General features: G+C 45.8%; 1 protein-coding gene across 1 annotated transcript in view; it reads left to right on the forward strand.

The window, feature by feature from the left end:
* BCL2 (BCL2 apoptosis regulator) overlaps positions 1-23,652 on the forward strand; it is a 173,243-nt gene that overhangs the window by 86,551 nt on the left and 63,040 nt on the right. The gene's annotated exons all lie outside the window — the stretch shown is intronic.

Raw genomic sequence — 23,652 nt, forward strand, 5'->3', positions numbered from 1 at the left:
ACTAGCTGGCTTGCTTCTACAGCTCCTGCCATAATGCTCTGTACATAGTAGGGGCTCCGTAAGGGTTAGCTTGAAATTCTAAGAAACACTTGGAAGAAAGTGCTGGCTAAGTAAACTCACTTACCAGTGCTAGTAACTTCATTTCTGCCTATGTTTAGGAAGTCCTGCCATGGTTGGGCCGCGGTGTTGGAATGCAAAGAAAAACAGATACTATCTCTTCCCTCCAGTATCTTATGATCTAGAGGCAGCTTCAGAGCATAAACAACTAAGTTTAAGAAAGTTCAGGAGAAAGAACGATCAGTTTTGATCTGGGGGAGTTATGGGGCTTTGAAAAGTAGGATTTTTCTTCTAGGCCAGAGAGGGGAGAAGGCCATTTCATACAGTGGGAAGAGCATGAACAAAAACCAGTCAGAGGACAATTGCTTGGTATGTTTGGGGAATCCCCCAAAACCCTACATGTTTGGAAGACAAGCTTTAATGGGTGATGGGATACGAAAGGCCTTAGTCCCTTGATGTCAAACTTGAGAACTCAGGTTATATTATGTAGACAACCGGAATCATGTAGTTGTGTGCAGTGCAGGGCTATCAACTGACCCATGTGTAGACTGATAACCTGGTGGCAGGGAGACCAGTCATGAAAAGGCTGCTGTGTCTAGGAGAGATATAGAGAAAGGAGGATAAAAAGAAAGAGCCACATACAAAATACAGGGCTGGCAGTTGGTTGGATGGTGGGCTGAGGAGGAGGGAAGAACCAAGCACAGCACCAGGGAGCTCAGTAAGTGATGACTCCATGAAAAGACCCTAGAAAACCAGAGGGGAGCAGAGTTGGACTGGTAGATATTTCTGGAAAGGTTTGTGAGGAGATGAAGTGAGATAGTGCATGAAAAAAGCCTTGAACAGTGCTTTGCATAAAGTAGGTGTTTAATAAACACTACATTAAAAGAAGGGAAGGAAAGAGAGAAAGGAAGGAGGGAACTTCTGTCTCCACATTGTACCCTGACAGGGAAGACATTTAGGAGATCCAGCAGGAATCGTTCATTAGGGCTGTTCCTGTCAACGCACTTGCTAATTATTTCATGTCAGTTGGATATACAGACCAGGAGAGAGCTCAGAAAAAAGCTAAAGACCAGAATTTGCTGGGGCCAGACAGAGGGGAGCTTCAAGCCAAACTTGGAAGCAGAGAGAAATGGTGTGATGAAGAGGGTCTGTGGAGATAGAGGGAAGCAAGAAGGCAGACTCGAACACACCATTGGTCCAGGGAGCAATAAGGGTGCTGGTTGACATGGGGGGAGTGTCCACATGTGGAGAAATGCCATTGGGTGAGCCATGGGGGAGTCGTTTGGAGGAGGACGTTGCTTACTTTCTGATGAGCCTCTCCTGAAATTTGGTCAGGAGAACCCTGTTCCCTGTAATAACCAGCCCTGTTCCTCCTACATTCTTCCTGACCGTTTGGATGACAGGCAAGAAACAAAGAAATCAAGTCACACTGACTTTTTCTGGGTAGTTGTTTCAGGATAACCCAATAAATCCTTTTGTTGGAAGTACCGGCCAGTACTTCGTTTCACAAAAAGAAGGGAAACAAATCACGTTTTACTTCATTTGGCTTCTTGGCCTCAGTCTTTGGTTATGGCATAAATATTTTAGTTTGATAATTACATTGTTTTTAGAGGGTAATGCATGGAGTGGGTTGCTACAATTGTTTGCCTTCAGTTCTATCACATCTGCTTCAAGAATGCTAGAAAACAGAAAAACAGCTTAGTCAGTTGCTCAGTTAGAGCATTGGAGAGAGGGAAGGTGTAAAATCTGGCAGTTGGCATGGTGTCTCATCTTGAATGAGAAGGTCTTGAAGCGGGAAGTTCTTTGGATGCCTTCTCCTGCCACCTTCTTCAACCTGGTGCCACCATCCCCCTCCTGAATGCTTCTCCTGAAGGGAGTTTCCAGAATGTGCCAACTTTTTAGGAAAAGGCAAACCACAGCTGAATAAAAACTTTTCAAGTTAACCTCTCCTGACACTGGTTCCACACCTGTGATGTTTGGCCACTGAAATGAGTGCAATCCTGAAGTTACCTAGGAATGTTTTTATTTGATCTACAGAATCCCAGAGTCTGAGACAGTGCTTCTAGATGACGTATTTCTTTTTTGTGTGGAGAAAGCCCTGTAAGGTCATCTTCTCATGTAATTTTTCTTCATCTTCATCACCATGACTTATTTTGCCTTTTCCTTCAGGTGTCATGCATTGTCTTGATATGGGTTCCAAGAAGTGTCTACATTCTGAGATTTGTTACTAAAAATGGGCCAGTCTCAAAAGCAATGACAGTTCTGTATAATTTTTTGATCACATCACCTGACTTTGACCTGTGGCTGGGTGGCCTCAGGCATTCATAGACAACTTTACGAAGTGCCACTGAAACCTAGTTGTTCTTCCCCGGCAGGCAGCATTTCACTCATCCATCCCTTTACTTAGAAAACATCAGAGGCCTGCTCTTTCCACCATGTCCTCTGTATTTGGGGCCTTTAACAACCCCCACTGACACGCCTGCTTCGTAAATGGGTTTTAATCTTTGCCTCCGGGGCCCGCTGCCTAATATCCGAAAACCTCCCTTGGATGACTACGCCATCTTACTTGAAAGCCTTCATGGCATAATTCTTTTAAATAGTATATTATTTCGATTATGAAAGCAAGATATGGTGTGTTTTTTGCAGAAAATTGGGGAATTAAAGAAGCAAAAAGAAGGAAAACAAATCACTCATAATCCACCATGCCACAAAACCCCCAATCTATTGTTAATCTGTTGGTACACTTCCTACAAGTTGTTCTCCTCTTTGCCTGGCACTGAAAAGCTTCCGAGTGTGGTCCCAGCTCGACGTTCCAACCTTCCCTTTCTGCTTGCTTTTGCTCTGGGGACCTATACTGCCTTGTGGGGGACGTTTTCATATGTTCCCTTCAATGATTTTTTTTTTTTTGATTCTATAAATAATAAATGTGGTTGTAAATTTTTTTTTAAATACATATAAGGAATAAATAAGACTTATCTCCTGAAACAGCTCAACCTCCTGCAATAAAAAACATTGATATTTTGCAGATCACCCCATCATCCTCAGTTCACCTCCGTGTGCCTGAGTGCACACACATGATTTCCTATAAATGAGATCATAGCATCCATGTGGTTTTGATGGTTGACATCTTTCATTTTCATTTACTACTGCCCTCCCACTTCCTTTCTTCCCTCCACCCTAATCCCTCTCCCCTGTGTTGCCATTGTTATCGACCTTGCATATATCCTTCTGAGCTTTACTCCACACTCTCGTCATTATATCAGACGTGAGATAGATGTTCACACATACTTGCTGTGATTCTTGTCATTGATTTATAAAATCAGATTATAGCATTTGTCTTCTCTGTTTCTTGCTTTTTCCTCACTTAAAAATGATATGTTGTTTAAATTCCTCCATTCTTTCTTTTTCTTTACTTCTTTTTTTTTAGACAGAGGGAGGGGCAGAGGAAGAGAAAGAGAGAAATTCTTAATCAGGCTTCACACCCAGTGCAAAGCCCAGTGCAGGTCTCAATCTCATGACCTTGAGATCCTGAGCTGAGCTGAAATCAGGAGTCAAACGCTCAGCTGACTGAGCCACCCAGGTGCCCCACATTCTTCTTTTTCATGACTGTATATTACTCCTTGGTTGTCTGTAGCATGGCTTAGTAAATGATTCTATAATAAACAACACTGTAGTGAACATCCCTTTGTTCATGTAGGCATGATACAGCTTGACCAATGGCAGTATTTTTAAACTTGGGTAGGTATTTTCAGATTGCTTTCTAAATGGCACAGAAGTATCTGTTGCTACCCACAGTGTGTGAAAGTACTTTTTTTGTATCTTTCCATGTGGCTATGGCATTGTCACCACCAAGGGACAGTGCCTTTAAATTGCAGAAAGGATGGCGGTGCAGCATCCCTTTGAAATTTCAAACTTAGATACAAATATGGGGCCATAATAAAATCATCACAGTGATATATATAGAAGAAAATTCATTAGGAGGAGATCATGGTTTACTAGAGTTGGGTTTGGGGGAACTAATATTTGTAGAAATGAAGTGTTATTTTATTTTTAGGATTTTTTTTTTTTAACTTAGCATTGCAGCTAGAAATTTCCCTCCTGGCTTTAATTTGCTTCTTTACAGTCTTTGTCAGAACTGAAGAGGTAAAAACATCACACATAACTTTTGAACTTTGAGTCCACCTTGAAAATATGCAGATGGATGTATGTCAGGGTGAGATCTGGTGAAAGTTTCCATGAACATGGCTTATATTTTAAATGCTTTTAAATAACTGTCGATGTGGTATTAGAAGCAGGTGGAAGGGCTGCGTCTCACAGACTATCTCCTGAGCTGTGCAGGGATGTTTACCTCCCCTCTTCTCCAAATGGCAGCACAGTTCCATTCTCTCCCCACTCACGGCCTCTCTGCCTCTATGTCATGGACTGTCTGGTGCTTTCTTTTCTCATTCTGGCTGCAAGATCTGCCACTACTTCTCTTATCCTTCTTTATTCTTTTTTTTTTTTTTAAGATTTTATTGATTTGTCAGAGAGAGAGAGGGAGAGAGAGCAAGCACAGGCAGACAGAATGGCAGGCAGAGGCAGAGGGAGAAGCAGGCTCCCTGACGAGCAAGGAGCCCAATATGGGACTCGATCCCAGGACGCTGGGATCATGACCCGAGCCGAAGGCAGCTGCTTAACCAACTGAGCCACCCAGGCGTCCCAATCCTTCTTTATTCTTTCTGCCCCTCTTCCTTCCATTTCTCCCATATTTCTCTGCTTTCCCAAAAAGAGGCTTGACTTTTGCAGCTGTTGCCAACCATTGAGATTGCATTTTTGGACCAGCAAGCCCGCCCTCCCACATCATTTTGGGTGCAGCCTCAAGGTCATCGGCCTCTCTTAGCTGCTTTCATTCCTAATTTTTCTGTTGACAGACCCTCTGCCTGACACAGATGCTTCTCCCATAGCCCCTTAATTTTGTTTTATCTGCCATCATTTAGGAACCTTGAGTCCCTGCAGGCCTGAGGCTTCCCTGTTCTTCGAGGTAGAAATAGATCTTATCTCTGAGCGAGCTCTGACCAGCCCGTTCTGTTGGCTGCTGCTGTCCTACCAAGTAAAGAACCTTTGGGTTATTATGGATTGTTAGAACTGTGTGGAGAACAAATGAGGTAATCTAGAATATTATTTCATTGTTCCTCAATGACTGTTCTCAGTGTCAGGGACAGTCATGAGTAGGATTCTGGTCCCAACGCCTTAATGCCGAGTCTGCTCACATTTGTAGGTTAGACAAAGCCTAAACATTATTCTGATATTGTGTGTGTGTGTGCATGCACGTGTGTGTGCGTGTGTGTGGTTGAATATGTACAACTTGTCTGAACACAAGTAGCTCTGTGGTTTATCTTTTTACTGAGAACTGCTTTTTTTTTCCTTTTCTAAGAAAATGCCAGTTTTCTAAACTGAAGTCCTTCTTGTGAGCTCATCAGCAGTGAGGGGTGTTGTGTGAGGACGTGTTTATAATAATAAGACCAAACAGTTGCCCGATTTAGGTGACTTTAACACCAATCACGTTGACTAAAATAGTATTATGTGATGCTGGCATGTGACATTTGAATATTTGCCAAAGAAAGCACTCAGGTCACTGTGACTGGCTGCAAGAGTGAGAGATTTTCCTGTTCTTTTTTATATATTTTTGTTTGTGAATCTGAAACCAAACTTTATAGTTTGGGGAGGGAAAGTGACACGGACAGTCAGCATGAATCTGTTTACCTGCTTTTCTCTTTCATGGCTCATAAGAATTCAGGTCCCTTAGTCCTAATCAACTAAGTGTATAAATTAGGGGACATGTACCTTAACAACTTTGACATTTCCAGATAGTCTTTCTCTTTCATACCTCCTTCCCCAAGTCCTTCCCATAATTTTTCATCCTTTATGTAAAAATAGCGATCTATGTTTGAAACAGCTTAGAATTCACACCTAAGATACCTGGGTCCCACTTGTGCCTTGTGGCCACGTATTGCTGTGACAGTCCCTCTAGCCTTGGTTTTCTAATCTCTAAAATAGGACACCTTACCCTACCTACCTCATGTGGCTGTTAAAAGCACCATAACTTCCTGCCTTCCCTTCTTTCTTTTAGAGAAACTCAGAATTTTCAAAACTATCAAATGCAGTATTTTGGGGGTCATTTAGAAGTTGCCCCTAACAAGAGAAGACAACTGTGGAAATGCCATATTCTAATATCATATTTGTTAAAATCTGCCCCCTCCATGGAGCAAAGCAGTGACATTTCTGATAAAACCTGATTACATCCTGATAAAGCCTGTGCAAGGAACAGGACAACCGTACACATGTCCCTGGCCTCCCAGGATCTCAGACCTTCACTCTGGTGCCTCTGGAGAAGGACCTTTTGCACAGGGCGGCTGTGCCGTATTGGCAAACGCGTCCTTAGCTGTGGGCAGATAGAGATCGCAGCCGAGTTAGAGTAATGCCAAATGCCATGATATATTCTGTTTGGAAGAAAAAGAGCCACCTGTCAGCACCATTTATTGCCGAGTCCCTGTTTCGCTGCACATGTCTGAAGGACTGAAAATAAGGCCAGACTCCCTAAAACAAAATGTAAAAACTCAGGGGCTTCCAAAACTACCGAGCTCTGCCTCCGGGAATTCGCTAAGTATTACCAATGACCACTTGTGGGCTCTTGTGGACTCAGAGACTCTCGTGGGCTCAGAAATCCGGAACATGGAGGTTCGAGTCAAGAGAACCATTTAGAAAACTGCCCTCAAGAGACAGTTTTCGGAAGGCTCTGGAAAGACGGGAAGAAACAAGAGGCCATGAATGATGAGCGGCCACGGCAAGGACAGAGCAGCCGTGAGGTGAGGACTTGACCTTCGGAGTGAGCTGTACTGGAGTCAGCCAGAAGGACAGGAGATCTGGAACCGAGTCAGGACAGTCGGGTCCCGAGTGGGGATCCAGAGTACGAGTGACAGGGTCCAGCAGGAGGGCCCGGGTCTCCAGGGTCGGGCTGAGAGAGAAACCACTGGGTTTCCATAGCAGAGTTGTGCAGGAGGGGTCGGCAAGAAAGTAGCAAAGCCACAGCGCTGGGCTGGCTGGGGGGGGGGGGGGTGTGCAGGCGGGGCTGAACAGCCAGGAAGGCCGGAGAGCCTCGTGGGCAAGATAAGCACGTTCTGACCACGACTGAACTGAAACCAGAGAAAATATTCCCTCAATCTGGTGTCTTTCATTCGTTACAAGTTCAGTGTCTTTGTAGTTCATTCACAACAGAGCCAAAGGCATTTAAATGTATATCCTCGCTCCCAGAATTGTGGTTAGTGCTGACGGGAATGTTAGGAATGAAGGGAGTTGGACCCGGAGAACATGGGAACAGGGCAGCGCCCCTTGAAGCCCTCAGTGAGGTAATAAAGACACGGCACCAACCTTACATTCGCTATTTTGTGAAGAATAAAGGCTCCTTCTGTCTGGCCTGAAGTCCGTGCTACCCCTGCCCCAGGCCTCCCCCACGAAGGCCTCCAGGAATTGCTACCCGGGCACTCCACCCTCCGTCTACCTCCGCCCTCCCTTTGAGTGACCAGTCCGGTCCTTGCCAGGGGTTTCCATGCTTCCCTCACCTTCCAGAACCTTCCCCATCTCCCCTTTACTGCCTCTGCATGTGTTCCGGGCTCCGCGTCCCGGAAACAATCATCTTCCATCCCGCAGCATCGCGGCCCTGCTGCCGGCTTCCTGTGGGGTTTTGAGCTCCTGCAAAGCTGCGTGGTCTCTGAGTCCCCTTCCTCACTCACTGTTGTCCTCCCAGCCCTCCAGCGAGCGGGGCTTGTGTTTCTGTCGCTCTCACAAAACAGCCATCTCCCTAGTGGGTCACGTACCCGTTTCTGATGACATCCAGAGCCACGAAGTTTTCCTTTTCTGTGGCAGTCGGAACCTGGGGAAGTGTCTCCCTTGAAACACCCACCTTCTTGCTTCTGTTACACAAGCCTGGTTGTTCCTCGACTTTCCCTGACCAGGGCCTCTGGTGCAGCACCACCCACCTGGTGATTGCAGACGTCAGCCCCAGGGCAGGATGGGCTGCTTCTCTCCGGTTTCTCCCTCCTGGAGATCTCATGGACTCCCTCTAAGCCTTTCAACTTGGATGCAAGGTGTTCCCACACCCCCACCTCCAGACCTGACAGACAGGTCTCCCGCTTTCACGCCAGACTCCCAGCTCCCTGCTGGTCCCAGCAGCATGGATGACCTGCTGCTGTTGAGAACCTCTCTCTGCCTCTTCCTCTCCCAAGCCAGTCTCCGGTAACGGGGGCACCACATCCTGGTCCCCGCATCTCACTCATGTTTGGTTCCATCTTTCTTTCTCCTGTGTCTGTACTCTCACTGATCTGTCATGTCCTCCATTTCAGACTCTATCCTCATGGTGTTCTAGAAGTGAAAACGGATGGGGATGGTTAGTCTATTACATCCTTATTTGATCTATATAAGCACAAGAGGTCTAGGTCAAGGGAACGTAAGTCTAACTGGAGTCATAAAAACAGAGAGTCATGGCTCCTCCGTCAACTCCCAGTCTTGAGCCACTTTGCAGACCCAGAACCCTTAACTGGGGGCGGCTAGGTCCCCCATTCCACGGCCAAAATGTATATTGTTAATCTTTCTCCCAGTCTTCCCCTGGGGAAAAGAAAATAATCAGACCTTTTGAGGATTTTTGGACACTCGCTCTGAACGGACATTAATCCCAGAAAACCCAAAGTGTTGCTGGGGGTCGCCCGTCCAAGGTGAGGTGATCCCGGCAGCTTGAACTTCGTTGGGCTGGTCCCCACAGCACTTTGTGCAGGTGGAGGGGGCTGGCCATCCTCCCCGTTTTCGGCACTGCCAAAGCATGTCTCCACCGTTTTATTCCTGGGCTCCAGACTTCACGGGTGCCTGGTTCTGGGAAAGAGCCAGTCTTCTTAGCCTGATCGTTAAAACTGTCCACTGAGAATTCTTCCCCTCTCTGCAGCCTCCTTGGCCACAAGTCCTCAACCCAGACCACTGCCCTGCGCCCTCCGCATCCCAGCGTACAGGCTCCCAAACAGGGCATGCTTTCTTTCCTCTCGCTTTTGCCTTTACTCACGCCGTTCCCTCCATCTGGTATTTCTTCTTGGCTCCCTTCTCTGGATTTGTGTGGTGCCTGTTTTTAGCACAAATATGCTATGTCCCCTTGTAAAACCTTTTTCTGCATTTTGGTCTGTAACAGCCAGGGAAGTGAGCAAGAAAGCATGGATTGATTAATTCACCAGTCTTAGGGGAATAGTAGTGGTCCTTTGAGGTGTGGGTCGTTCCCAATCTTCGTCAACAAAAGATTGCCTTGTTTATACCTGTCCTTCATAGTCAGCATTTTCTGAAATCTGCTTAGGGTGAAAGTGAGTTCTTTGTGTTTTAAAAAATCATATGGGAAGCTCAGAAATAAGAAATGTTCATTTTGTTTAATGGCGGGCGTAAATTCCACGACAGGTGGCCTCTCAACTTGCCCAAATGAAACAGACTTGGTTGGCTGACACCTAGCCACAGAGCAGGAGCAATAATGGCCAGGTGGTGGGACCAGGAGCAGATGGGAAATATTTACTTAGATCTTCAGTTCTTCTTGTTAAGGGTCCCTCTAATCAAGTACCTCCCCTCGGCTGTGAAATAAACTTTCAGTACGTTTGCATAGTCTTTTCTTTGAAAAAGTAATCTCTGTGCCAGTTTCTCCTTTTTTCCAAAGTCGGCGTTAGAATAACCAGACATGTCAGTGGAGTCTGTCAGGCCTGACCACTCCCAAGTTTTATTAAAAGTTTCCAGATCTCAGAGTCAAAATCAAAACAAAAGTTAAGTTGAAAATGTGATAAATCTGGAGATTTTTTTTGTGGGGGGGGTAGCGGGGGGATCAAATAAGGCCCCGTCCCACCCCTGGGGCACTGTGCAGGCTCTGCACAGAAGACAGAACGTCCTCATGCCTGGTCAGTCACCCCAGCCCTCTGGTAGACCCAGGCCGTCTAGTACCCCAGGTGTTAGATCCCCTGGAGCTACCTTTGGTCTTCAGGAAACATAATTCTCCATACATTGTTAGCCATTAAACAACTTTGAATTATTCTTCTTTGACTTGGGCAGCATGGCTCTGTTGCTGGTTTTCTTCCCATTTTTCCGACTCCCGCACTTCTATCTCCTCCTACAGTATTTCCGAAGCATTTCTGTAGCACCTGCTGGGGGGGCCGGGGCAGAGCCATGCTTAGGTGCATGGATCCGTACAGAGACGAATGGGACAAGTCCGTGCTCTTGAGGGGCTCCCCCACCGCCCCTCCTCTCCTCTCCTTCCTCCATCTGGAACTCTGAGCACTCGTGGTGCTCCCCAAGACCTTTCCCTCCTTCTCCTCTCCCCCGTGCTCTTGCCCCTTCAGAAAGGCTTTTTTTCCCTCATGGTTTCAATCATAAAACTAGATTCCCAGTTTTATTTTCTAGTCTGTAGTCCTGAATTTTCTCCTGCTTTCCCCCAGAATCAGTGTGTCCCCAGGCCAGCCAGCTCCTCACAAGTGCTCCCCTCCTCTGTCAGGATCGGGCCAGGTTTCCTTTTTTCCCCCAAACCCCCAAATCTGGAAACCATCATAGGTCACACACTCCTCTTTTGTCTGTGCCCAGAAATCAGTGTTCAGGTTTCCTCTGACCTACCCATTGATTCTTTTTTTCTTTACCTTTTGCACTGCATCCGTTCCGCCTGGTGCTGGTGGGCACACAGTGGCCTCAGCCCTCCCAGTGAACCCTGTACATCCAAGCCAACATCCCCTTCTTTAAATCCCACCTAATGGATGTCCCTCTCCTTACGTGGCAGAGAAGGTGTCTTACTTTTTAGATCTCTGAGATCATCTGACCCAGCTCCTTGCACATAGTAGGCACATAACCAGTGCTGCTTGATCTGTTGTGGTAAAGGCATACCTGGATTTTAGATTGTCAGCCTCAGCTTTCTTGTTATCTTTACCTTGCAAAACCTCCAAATGGTAATCCCTGCCATGACAGCCCCTAGTGTTGTAGCACTGGGACCAGTGCAGCATGGCGGCAAACAGTGAAACAGATAAAAAAAAGCTTGGGAAATGAGCTCCACAAGGGAAATTAAGGAAATGGAACTATTGATATGGGAGAACCCAAGACAGTGAGAGTTCATAGTGGGGTACTGCGTAGATGGCCTGCCTCTCCTGAGACAGTTGTCTGCACGCCCTTCATTTTCACTGTTACTTATGCACATCCTTTAATACTTAGTACCTTACTGTCTACCTCATTATTGGCCTTGGCTCTTATCCTGTGTCGCATTCATGGTGGGCAGACATAGCCAAGGCCCCGTGGTGCTGGTGGACGGTGCAGTCCAGGACACACCAGGTTTGGGATGTCTCTTCATGCCGACCCACCAAGTGCATCCTAGAAGCGGAGATGTGGCCCCAGCTGTGGAGGTGACCCAGACTTCCTCCTCCAAGAGGTCAAGTTTTCAAAGGGGTCACACCTGGAGGCAGCAAACTGTATTAGAAGAGGAAGAGGGTAAGGTACAGTAGGAAAGGTACAGATTCAAAGTAAGGGAAGGTTTCTAGTGAGAATAGTCAAACCCCGAAATGGGTTACAGAGAAAGCTTGTTGGCACCCTCTTTCCTAGAAATGCTGAAGTCGTAACAGACAAACCGTCCACTGGGGCCTGAGCACAGACTTCTCCAGAAGCTGGAGGATAGGAAAGAGGGCCACCGGTGTTCTGTTCCCACAGCCCACTTAGCTGGATCGCTTCGTTTGCTTGGCAGGGAGTTGGCTGCAAGCTGCTGCTTACTCAACCACAGAAGTGAAATTTGTTACTTATGAGAAATAATAAAAGATCTTTCTTTTTCTAGACTTCCTCTAGTCAAATGGGTCTGTTTTCTTTCTAAATGGAGGAGTTTGTTTTGCTTTTTTTTTTTTCCCTTTCGTGGCATTCAAATTACCTTTTGTATATACTCTGCCCAGTAGTTCAGAGTATGTTTACAAGAGAAGCAAAGCTCCAAATCATAATGAATGCTCACCATTTTCCTCGAAGATGGTGTGCGGAGTATGTGCACAGATGGAAGAAGGTAGGCTGTTGAGGGTTTGATGGAACTCACCAGCCTTAACAGTGGACATTTTTAGCATCGTCAGAATGTTCTTCTGTATTTCTTTGGCTCAACAACTATTCACTGAGCAGTCGCTCTGTGCCCTGCCCTGTGCTTGCTGGTTGCGGAGGAAACAAAATGTGTAAGACATGGTCTCTGCTTTCAAGTCACTTATAGTCTAGAGGGAAGATAGAATGTATTACAAAAAAAGGATTATCCTAGTTCAAAGGAAGGCCATCGTGGAGAATCATGGGAAAATTTGTAATAACCACTTTGAAATTCTACTTTTTCAAGCTTTGTCATTTCCGTCCTATATTAGCCTGGTTTTTCACTTAAAAATTATTTCTGATCATCCCTTCACATGGTTTATAACTGAAACAATTCAGAAAGGTCTTTATTGATACATTTCACTGCCACCTCTGTCCCTAGCTACCCAAGCAGCTAGTCTCCTATTCCACTGAAACAGGTATGTGAATGTCCAGTGTCTCCTCATACAAAATAATTACATTTGTATTCAGATTTTCCCTCCTTCTTAAGGCAGAATCCTATTTGCCTTACTCTTCACTTGGCCTGTGAATGCAACAGTTCACCTCAGAGGCCTTAGCATGTCAGTCCGCAGAGTGGATCTCCCTCTTTGTCGGTAGGACGACACCGTCACAGCATCCCACTGTTTCGGAGATGCCTTAGTAGATGGGTTTTCTGTTGCCACATAATAAACTGCCCCAGGACTTTGCGGTTTACAACAACAATTTTATTTATTCACAACTTTGTGGATGAGCTGTGTGGGGTCAGCTGGGTGGTTTTTTCCTCTGGTTTTGCCTGGATTTACTCAAATGGTGGAGGTTATCTGGCAACCTGACTGGGGCTAGACGCCCAAGATGGCTTCACTCCATGTCGGTGATAGAGTGGGACCACGAGCTGGACTAGCTTGACTAGTCCGGGTCTACTTCCTGTGGTGCCTGGATCCCAAAGGCAGAGAAGAATCAAGCCCCCAGTGCAAGAGGGCTTATTAAGCCTCTGCTCGTATCTCACACGCTAATGTTCCATTACCAGGTCGTGGGGCCTAGCCCAAAACCTCTGTGGGAAGGACCTTCACAAGGGAGGGAACACCTTCAGGGAGGGGTTCATCGGACGTCCCTGTGCTACTGTCTCCCACACCTGTCTCATAACTACCCTATGGATGGACACCTGGTTATTTCCAGTCTTTCAGCGTTACAAATAATGCTCCAGTCGACTGCCTTGTCCATTATTCAACTCATACGTGAGTAGGATAAATTTCCAGAAGTGTGTTGCTGGGGCAAAGGGTAAATGCCTTTTAAATTATCTATCTATTCTATTTCTGTGGTGCTGTTTCTCTGGTTATTTTAAGCTTGTGTCCTTCTGTCACTTGTGCAGGAGCTTTGAAAATGTGAAAAAAGTTTGGATAGGAAATGCATATAAACTGAATTAATTAGAAACTCATTCCTAAAATGGAAAAAAAAAAAGCTATACTAGAAACCAAATAATGTTGAATAAAGTAACATGCAGTTGAATAAATAGGCCTATTATTATAATGGTTTACATTACTATTGGGTTTACAGTATAAAAACAGTTTGCTTGTGATAACTTACATAATTCTTTCTCACAATAATTTTGTGAGTTAAGGGTATAATTGGCCCCTATAATATATCTGTAGATTGGCATATATATACATATCTATATGTATATATATAATGTGTGTTTATTTTTTAAGACTTAGAGAAGTTACATGACTTGCCCCCAACCAGTGGGTTATAGCCAGGAGATAGATAGATAGATAGATAGATAGATCCCCAACCCTATAACAATAACCTTGACCTTTTCCCATTCTCATTTGTAGGGATTTGTGTCTCGTGTCTTAGCTTAGCTTCCGTTGGCATTAATTCGCTCTACTTGCTGACTTGCCATGCTAATATATCACAACCACAAAGGAAGCTCTCTTTTAAAAATGACAAATAGTTTGTTTCTAATTTCCAAACCCTTGGGAAGCATCCCTAAGGTTTTCTCTTGTTTTGCTGGTGGTATCGTTGTCCACATTGAGAGCTCCCTTGCTGATCTTAGTCACTAGCAAATCTTGAAAGAGGAATTCTCTTTAAGCCCATATGTTAGCTTTCAGCCTTTAGGAAAGAGGAGTTATTTTTAAATAAAACCTTGTCTTGGCCCTCCTGCAGCGGGCATGGAAAGTAGACTGTTTTCTTTTTTTCATTCACACTCAGACATTTTCATAGGGGCTTGGTCACGGCAAAGTGGGCCCCACATACAAACCACCCACTTCCCTGAAGCATGATTGATTAGCAAAGCTGTTCTGCCCAAGGGCAGCCTGTTTGCCTGAGCCGGGATGTTGACAGGTTCGACATGCCCAGATTTTAAAACAGGTCTGTCATCCCCAGGCTGCAGGCTGTGGGCCAGGATGCTTGTTCTTGAGGGAGAAGAGAAGAGAAAGGATAGACTTTGGGGAGCCGAGCAGGCTGCATGGATCAGGAACCACCTCACTTTCTAGAATTCCTGAAACATGGCAGCTCGGGCCAAGGTTTGTACTTGCTGAGAGAGCTCCTAAGGGTGCCGGGTCGTGAATACCATATTGCAGAAGAAATGCCAAGTGCAGGCGAATGGCAGGCTGCTTTGGCCAAGCCTGTGGGGATGAGAATGGACCCCATTTGATGAATCTCTCGACTTCAGAGGGAGGCATTCATTTTCAAGGAAGACAGAACTTTGATGCCCAGTCAACGTCAGGTATGCCGGAAGCTTGGGAATACAGCCAAGCAGTGACCCTCCCAACCCGATGGGGTCTTTCATGTCTGTCTCCTTTGGGGCCTCCATCAAGGTGAATTGTATAGAGCAGAATCCACATAGATGTGTGCTCTCCAAATTCTAAGGCTTAAGGTGGGCTTAAAAACCATCTTGTCGGGATGCCTGGGTGGTTGGGTCAGGTGAGCGTCTGACTTGATTCAGCGCAGGTCATGATCTGCTGGTTGTGGAATCCGGTCCCGTGGCGGACTCCACACTGGGCTCTGTCTGCTTGGCATTCTCTCTCTCCATCTCCTTCCGCCCCTTCCCTCCCTGCCCGCACCCCCCCTCCACTCTTGCACACGCACATTCTCTTTAAGTTAATTAATTTTAAAAAGAGAAACCATCTTGTCCGGGCCTCACCATTTTAGAGATGGGTAAACTGAGACACAGGATGGTTGGCTCCATGGTCTCATAGTGTGCTGTGGCAGGGCCAGGTCTTCTGATTCCTCATGATGTCAGTAGTCATAGAGACGTGCTGCCAATCTTCTAACGAAGGTTCAGTGAATGAAGGAATATGTTAATTTCCTTTTTAAAGAAACTTCTTCAAAAACCACTCATTCAGGAAGGCTGCATAGGGTCATCTACTTCATTTACTTACATACTAGCCTTTGGTCACCCCAGGGACATTCCATCAGGGTGATAGGAAAGGGGGGATAGTTTATAAGGACAAATCGATTAGGGTCCTCAGAGAGACTTTCAGGAATCTGGGTTTCGAGGCATTTTGGCCATTGTACAGAAAGTCTTCAACATCAGCGTTGGTTGAAAACATGGACTTTCTTACCGTGATGTGTTACCTACTCAAGGTGCAGATGGCCTGATAGGGAAACTTCAGCCTGATGCTAAGATACAAGTCATCACAACATTTTGACACCTGCCAAAAGAGTGTCTCGACTCTTACTTTCCTCTCCAAGGCGTAAAGGATGAGTCATATCTCCCTTTTTGGGTATAGGTCCATCAGTGTCTTGCCAGCCATGGAGAATGGCTTAGAAACCCATTTATCAGAATCTGCAATGTGTTTCACATTTGGTTTCCTGTGTGTTGTGGAGGAAAAACCTGCAAAGAACAACAAGGAGGGATTCCAGTGAAATGCGGGCTCTGCTTTGCTCTAGCTGGTGTGAGAGGCTGTGTAACTCTAAGAATACCGGTAGTGGTATCTATCTACATTCTAAGAATTTAGGGAGGCGAGGTTTGTACAGAATTAAATCACCCTGTCATATCTGTGAGGCTTCCCGCAGAACGAAGGCAAAAATAAACCTAAACAAACAAAACAGGAACATGTCTGAATGCACGCTTCTCAAACAGTAAAGGTTTTGAGTTGGCCCTTGAATATTTCACTGGAGACCTACTTGCTTAAAAAGATGCTTTTTTCTCTCTCTCTCTTTGGTAGTGTTCTTTTGTTAATTGTTTTGCTTTTGGTTCTCACTATCATTTTTAACCCATGTGTAGTTGGAAATGTCAGGGTTTTCTTGATAGAAAGTGGAGGGAGGATAAGATTCGGTCTCCCACACCACGGAAGATTCCTGATGGGCCTAGCTGGAACGTGCATGTGTGTTTCTACATGTGTATGTGTTTGTGTGTCTGTGTGTGTCTGTATTGTATCTCCATATCTCTGTGTGTGTCTCAGTACATCTGTGTGTGTGTTTCTGTGTCTGTGTGTGTCTCTACATGTGTGTATGTATATGCTTGTGTCTGTGTGTGTGTCTATGAGTGTGTCTGTGTGTCTCAGTGTGTGTGTGTGTGTGTGTGTGTGTGTACGCAGGTACGCAGCATTGTCAGGCTAAACCTTCCTTCAGCGTCATGCTTCCCTTTTCCTCATCCCGAAACCACTTTGCTTTGTTATTAAAGCAAAGAGAACCACTTTCTCACAAACTCAAGACCAGGTAACCTGAAGAGCTCAAATAAAATCTACCTCATGACCCAATATTAAAAAACAGAAATTTTCCATGGAAAAAGCCCCGCACCAGACCGAGGAAGGCAGACAAGATTTGAGTCTTTTGCTTGCTGGCACTTCTTTTTTACCCCCTGCAAAGAGGCCCGGCTTACAGACTCCACATTTTGGTTCTCCGTATCTGCCCGATAGTGGTTTTTCATTTGAATTTAAAATAGTCAGTGATCCTTGGAGAAGGATGAAGAAGCTAGGTTGACTATTACGTTATCTTATGAAAGCTCGCCTCCCCCTCCCCCCCTTCCCCCTCCTCCTGCCGCTTCCCTCCCTCCTCTCCATGACTCGGCCTGTTGTTTGCTCTGATTTACCAGATGTGAGCCAGCACAAGGCCCACTCTGGAGGGGACAGCCACCTCCCAGGCACTGTTCCTCCCTCCCAGGCAGCCGCCCCTGAGGAACTTTGTGGAAAATGAAGGAGTAGTTCAGCATTCAGTGGCATCTTGCCCATTTGGAGCAGGACAGACTATAGCAGCACATGCTGATGGGGACAGCCCCCAGAGAGGGGTTCTCCCCATGTGACAGACCCCGGGCTAAATGCTTACCTGACCCCTCTGAGCCCTAAAAACCCGCTGGCAGGTATGAGAATTGTTCGTCATTTTCGGACAAGGAAACCGAAGCTCCGAAAAGTGAATGATCTGTCAATAGGGATACAGTTCGGAAGGGACGGGTTGGGCCTTGGGCCAGACTGGCCTCCGAAGGCCACACTGTTGGCCCCTGCAGCCACCCCAGAAGAAGCCAAACCGTTTCATACCCTGTAGACTCGATTTCACCTATGAATTTGGTCGCCGCGTGTCACCAAACCAAAACGTTCTTCCCTGTCTGGGGAAAAAAAAGTTACTTTCCCTCACTGGGTGTTGATCATCGTCCAATTTTCTATTCTAAGAAAGAGCAACCTGTGAAGGAGATCGATTCAAAAAAGGATTGGGTTTTATCATGAAGTACAGCCCAGGAGATAGGGTTGAGATGCTCAAGTTTTGGGATTTGTATACATGATTATGTTTATTTTAATGATGAAGAGGAAAAGGAGATTAAAATGTGAATTCAGAAATCTGAGAAATGTAACTTTTGAGCCAAAAAAAGGAGCCCATAGCTGTGATGCATCCAGGGGTGGGAACACCAGGCTCCTGTCTGCCCAGCCTTCTGGAAGCGGTTCACATTCTGTCCTGTGTGGTAAAGGCCCCGCGCGCTTCTTGCTGCCCGGCTTGACTAAGCGTGTTTACTGCGTGTGATGCTCAGCTTCTCCTTAATTTTCCACGGGCTCGCTTGGCTTTGATCTTTTCATTTCAAGGCCCAAAAAGACCATATGGAGGGAGAAAGCTTCACGTTGTATCTTCTGCAATGTGTGTCGTTTGACCCCAATGATGCCTTTTAATCAGAGAAAAGGTTTTAGTAACCAAGTGACTAAATTAGACCACTACCCTTCCCCCGCCTCCTTTACCGAAACTTAATTAGTATTGACTCTTGGCTAAATCCCATTTCCAAACCTGCAGAAACGAACTTTTTCTGTAGCTGAACCTTTTAAAGTTACGTATTTGAAATATTTTGAAGCCTAAGAGAATAGTGTTTAAACAAGTTACGCATTGATTTCCTCTTACCCTGAATTATTTCTCGCCTGATTTTCCTGAGGTTGTTCCTGAAACATTCTTTGTGGTTCACTGAACACAAAAAACAAACCATGTACCAGGTTGGGTGAGTCTGGAGGGATAAGGGAAACATGGCAATTGTTCCCAAGGAACGTACGTCTCGTCAAGGAAATGAGACACTTCAACAAATCGCCATCAGGTAAAATCGAAAACTGTCAAGTGCTATAATTTTAATGTTGATTACTACCTACCTAAAAGCTGGTTGAATTACAGTTTTATTGAATGCTAACGAATTATTACTCCCCTCCTGCACAGAATTTTTAAAACCCTTTGCTTTCCCAAGCTTATAATTATGGTGACCACATTTTCCGTACCCAAAATTAAGACACATGGTCTGACAAAGGATTCTTGTGCCCCTCCTGGGTGTGAGACCACCCATAGCTGCATTTTTTTTTTTAAGCAGCTTTCATAGGCAGGCTCTATAAAAATAGAAGTTTGTTAAATAGGCATGATTCTAGACTTTTCATTAAAAGCGACCATACAAACAGTTATTTTATTTTGTATCTGAATCCACATGTTATATCCTAAAGCACTATTTTATAGCTGAAGGGTATGTGTTAGCCTATTCATAAGAACACACTGCTGGATCGAGTAATAATACCAGCCATTATCCAGGTGTAATAAAAAGGTCCCCAGCGGTCTGCTCCAGGTCTTTAATTTCCCTTTGGAAGGTAGAACTCCTTATTTTGCTTTCAAGGTTCCCCGTTTTTGAAACTTGCAAAGGATTCTCATCGAGGCATGCCAGAGGTGAGCAATTGGGAGCAATGCTTCTTGAAACGAGGCTAGAGGAGTGGATTGTTTGTCCTGGTGTTCGCCCGCTGTTCTCATCGGCGGTTTCGATACACGTAATTTTGCAGAGCAGCGAGGCCGTGTGGGTGGGTACCAGCCCGGGCCGCCATCGTCCCAGGCACGGCGAGTTTTGAACTTCAAGAGATAAATTAGGTCAGTGTAGGTCATTGAAACTTGGTGAAACCGAAGTGTGTTTGAGCAAGTATTAAATGACTTTCCCAAAAAGCCACACAACCTGTCAGTGGCCCGGCCAACTCCCGATCCCCAGGTTTCTGACCAGCCGTGGGTTCCTGCTTCGCTGGGGATCATTGCTGATCCATGAGTCTTTGGGACCGGACTTTTCCCAAAAATTCTCTGAGGCTGAAGGATATAGTTGAAGCCACTGCTCTCTTTAATAGATGATTTGAGCCTTTATTCAGTAAGATGGCTGCATGTCTAAGTTGATTATCTGAATGCATGTCCGAATACATCTCTTCTCTCAAAAATACGGGCAAGTCAGTGATGAAGATGATTTCTCGTTCACGTTCAACCTCATGTCACTATAACCTCCCATTCATTTATTCAGTGCCTCTTGATTGAGCCTGTGCTCTCATGCGGGCACCTGTGTGGGTCCTGTAGCTACAGCTTTGAACAGACAGACATTCTAGTCCTTTTGTGGCATATATGGCACTGGATGATGGGCATAAATGTATCCAAAAGATTAAAACACTTTGCTTGCTCTAAGTTGGGATGACCCTGGGCGCAGAAAGCCAAAGCAAAAGTGAACTGACATTTTTTGGATGTCTGCAGCTTTGTCGTGTGCTGGGCTGGATGCCTGTGAAAGATGAATATGATTATCACTGCTCTTTACAGATGAGGAACCAAGGCTTGGGAATGTAATCAGTCTTGTTCAAGGTCACGCTAGCAAGGAAATAAATCTACTCTGGTGTCTTCAGGACCGTTCTAGATGTGGTCATATGCATTTAGAACTGTGTATTTGCTGTATGGCCACATCTTGGAAAAATAAGTTGACACACATTTTTGCCCATGTTAATAATCGAGATCAAGAAATGTCATGTCAGGGGGTGCCTGGGTGGCTCAGTTGGTTAAACGTCTGCCTTTGGCTCAGGTCATGATCCTGGGTGCCAGGATCGAGGCCCGAGTCAGGCTTCCTGCTCTGCGGGGAGACTGCTTTTCCCTCTTCCTCTGCCCCACCACCCCACCACTCATGTGTTTGCTGTCACTCACTCACTCACTCACTCAATAAGTCAATCTTTTTTTTTTTTTTTTAAAGATTTTATTTATTAATTTGACAGAGAGAAATCACACAAGTAGACGGAGAGGCAGCCAGAGAGAGAGAGAGGGAAGCAGGCTCTCTGCCGAGCAGAGAGCCCGATGCGGGACTCGATCCCAGGACTCTGAGACCATGACCTGAGCCGAAGGCAGCGGCTTAACCCACTGAGCCACCCAGGCGCCCCTCAATAAGTCAATCTTAAAAAGAGAGAAAGATCATGTCACTGGACTCACTTGAAATGTCACTTGAGACTAAGCTGTAAGTCCAAGTTCCCTTCACCATTTATATCAGTTGGTTGACGTTTCTGAACCACCGTATGCACTCTAGTACGCATTCACTCTAGTACTCTCAACTTTCATAACAAGTATCTTCCACAGACACCTCCCCCCAGATCAGCCATTTGATGACCACAATAACATGTGCTTCTCGGATAACACATGACCTTTCATTTGGCTCAGAGCTTAGTGGTTGACTTTGCTAAAAATAGGTCTTTAATGGTTGAGTGTGACATTCATCATGGGGCACCGGTACTCGGGAGTTTCTCTCTTTGTATCATGAAACGGGCCCATGATAGCTGCCAAATTACTGAGCCTCATTTCTTGGATGAGACACGTTAAGCGTGTCAAGGATAGTTCCCTGCATTTTGGTCCCCAGAAGTAGTGAACAGGGAAGTGTGGCAGCTGCCAGTGTTTGGGGACCCTATCCCTTTGGTGTATCTGAACACAGAAGCTAGACCGGGGTGGGATTTCAGGGTCAAGGAGCGAGAGGCTGAATTAGGTCTGGAAGCTGGGACTTGGTTGAGGGGTGAAGGGAGAGGTCTTTTGTTGACTTGGATCTTGACCGAACGAGGGTTGATGTAATGGCACGTGCTGTGGTTGTGGTGTCGTGCTGACGTCATTGCAAGAACCCAGCGGCCATCAGGGCTCCCCAGAGCCTCGCTGCTGGTTCGGGGGGTGTCGGCTGCTTCGGGTCCTCTCCTCCCCACAGACTTTGGTCACCTCTCTAGTTTGGGGACTTTGTGGAAGGGGTGTATGTCGGTTTATCTATCACCCAAAATACTTCCCATCATCCTTGGGCCACCATCCAACTTACAGCTCTTGAACTCATCTGTGCACACCTGTCCTTGGCTCACCGGCCACACGGGCTGAATCCCTGATCCTGTGGCCCAGCCAGCTCACCCCTCTCTCAGGTCCTTCCACTACCTGTGACCTCTCCCTGGATCGCACTCCTCCTGATGGTCACAGCGCCCCTCTTTCTGGCCTTTCAAATGTTGAAATGTCACTTCCTCGCAGAAGCTCCCCCTGATTCACCCAGGCCTTCCCTCTCTTGTCACCCCACTTCCGTTCACCGAGTATTTTCATATTACGCAGTCAGTGTTTTACGTGTATGTTTTTGAGCTCCAAGAAAGCAGGGGCCATGCCTGTCTTATTTGCCACAACATCCCCAGCCCCTAGAGCACAGAGCATGTAGTAGTTGAATGGACAGCTGTCAAGTGAAGGAAGGAGGCACCCAGATTGCAGGTGACTTAAATGTCACAACTATACTTTCAGGTGGTTTTTCAACATTGCAAAAGAAAAACTAGTTCTTCTTCTTCTTCTTCTTCTTCTTTTTTTTTTTTCATTTCCCATTTCACCTCGATATTTAGCAATTTCTGATTGGTCAGTGATTAGTTAATTACACGGGAACAGCCTGTCCTCAGGGGACCCAAGCCCACTGCTGTTTTAACCTTCGCACACGAACTGTCCTAAAACCTTACTCTCTGGCACCGATTTCAGAATCTCTACTTAATGCATCAGAAACCTGCAGGGCTTCTCCCAAATTCCAAGGCTGACTTCATTTCTTCAGAAAGCAGCCGCTGTGCACGGGTACCCGCAGCAAGTGATTTCACAGAAACCTGCTTCAGATGCTTACAGAGAGTTTGATGTATTTCACACACACGAAAAGCACTTTTTCATTTGAGTAAGTTAGTGACGCTCTTGAATACAAATGACCTGTTTCTGAATATACCGGAATCTCACTAAAATTTTTCTGGCTAGAAAGTCGAATTCAGTGGAAGAGTGGCCTGTCACAGACAGATCAAGGGGATTTATGGTTACTAAAATAAAGATTCTCAAAGTGGTTTCATTTTCTGGGGGCAGCCCCATCGTTTCTCGAGCTCAGACGCCGTTGCCAGGGACTTGACCTTCAGAAGGAGAGACGGGAGAATCCTGCCCAAGGGGTTGGTGGTCATGGTCCTGCTGTCTGAAAGTGGGAAGTGGGCTTCACTCAGGCCCTTAAGAATGTTGGTGTTTGGCTTCAGATACTTTATGGAACATGTTTGTACTTAGGTGGGGGGAGTCTTGTTAATTTGGGGAGAAAATGTAGATTGAGTTTCAAAAACCTGATATTTGGAAAACTTTCTGAAAAAATGTCTTTTCATATATTCGGGTGTCTCGGCATTAGCGAATCAAAGAGAATACACTGCGGCATAGCGTCTTGCCGGCAAGCTCTGCATTCCAAACCAATTACTTTTTTGGTCTAACCTCAGTGATGCAGCTGTTAAGCGGGACATCGTTCTTCAGGGCGTGTATGACAGAGCTGGGTTGGACTCTGAGTAGGGTAATAGTCTTGTTCACATTTTTTATCTTGGGAGGGGAGCATCTCTTCTTGTGCTCAGTTTGAGAGCAGGAGTGACGTCAAGACTTAAGTACGGTCAGTTCTCTAGTTAGCCAAAAGAAGAGAGAGGTGTCCTGCTTAATTCAACTTTCTGTTCCACCCGGAGGTATCCCAAAGACCACTTCTCTATGGCCAGTGTTTATTGAATTCAAATAGGTCAAACTATATGTGACACCAAAACCATACCAAACACCTGTTCATCTCTTTCAATGGCCAGAAGATATTTCTGGATCTCACCAAGCCTCGGGTTATCAAGGGAAACAGCAGTTATTAGGATTTGGGGGCCAATAGAAGCCTGGCCTGTTACTGCTGGCTGAAAGGGGCACTTGTGTTGCCCTTGGGGAGAGTTGGGGTGGGGGCTGGGAGAGTGGGAAATGGCGGGGAGAGGCTTTGCTATC

This window comes from Mustela nivalis (genome assembly GCF_964662115.1).
Source record: "Mustela nivalis genome assembly, chromosome: 14".
NCBI lineage: Eukaryota > Metazoa > Chordata > Mammalia > Carnivora > Mustelidae > Mustela > Mustela nivalis.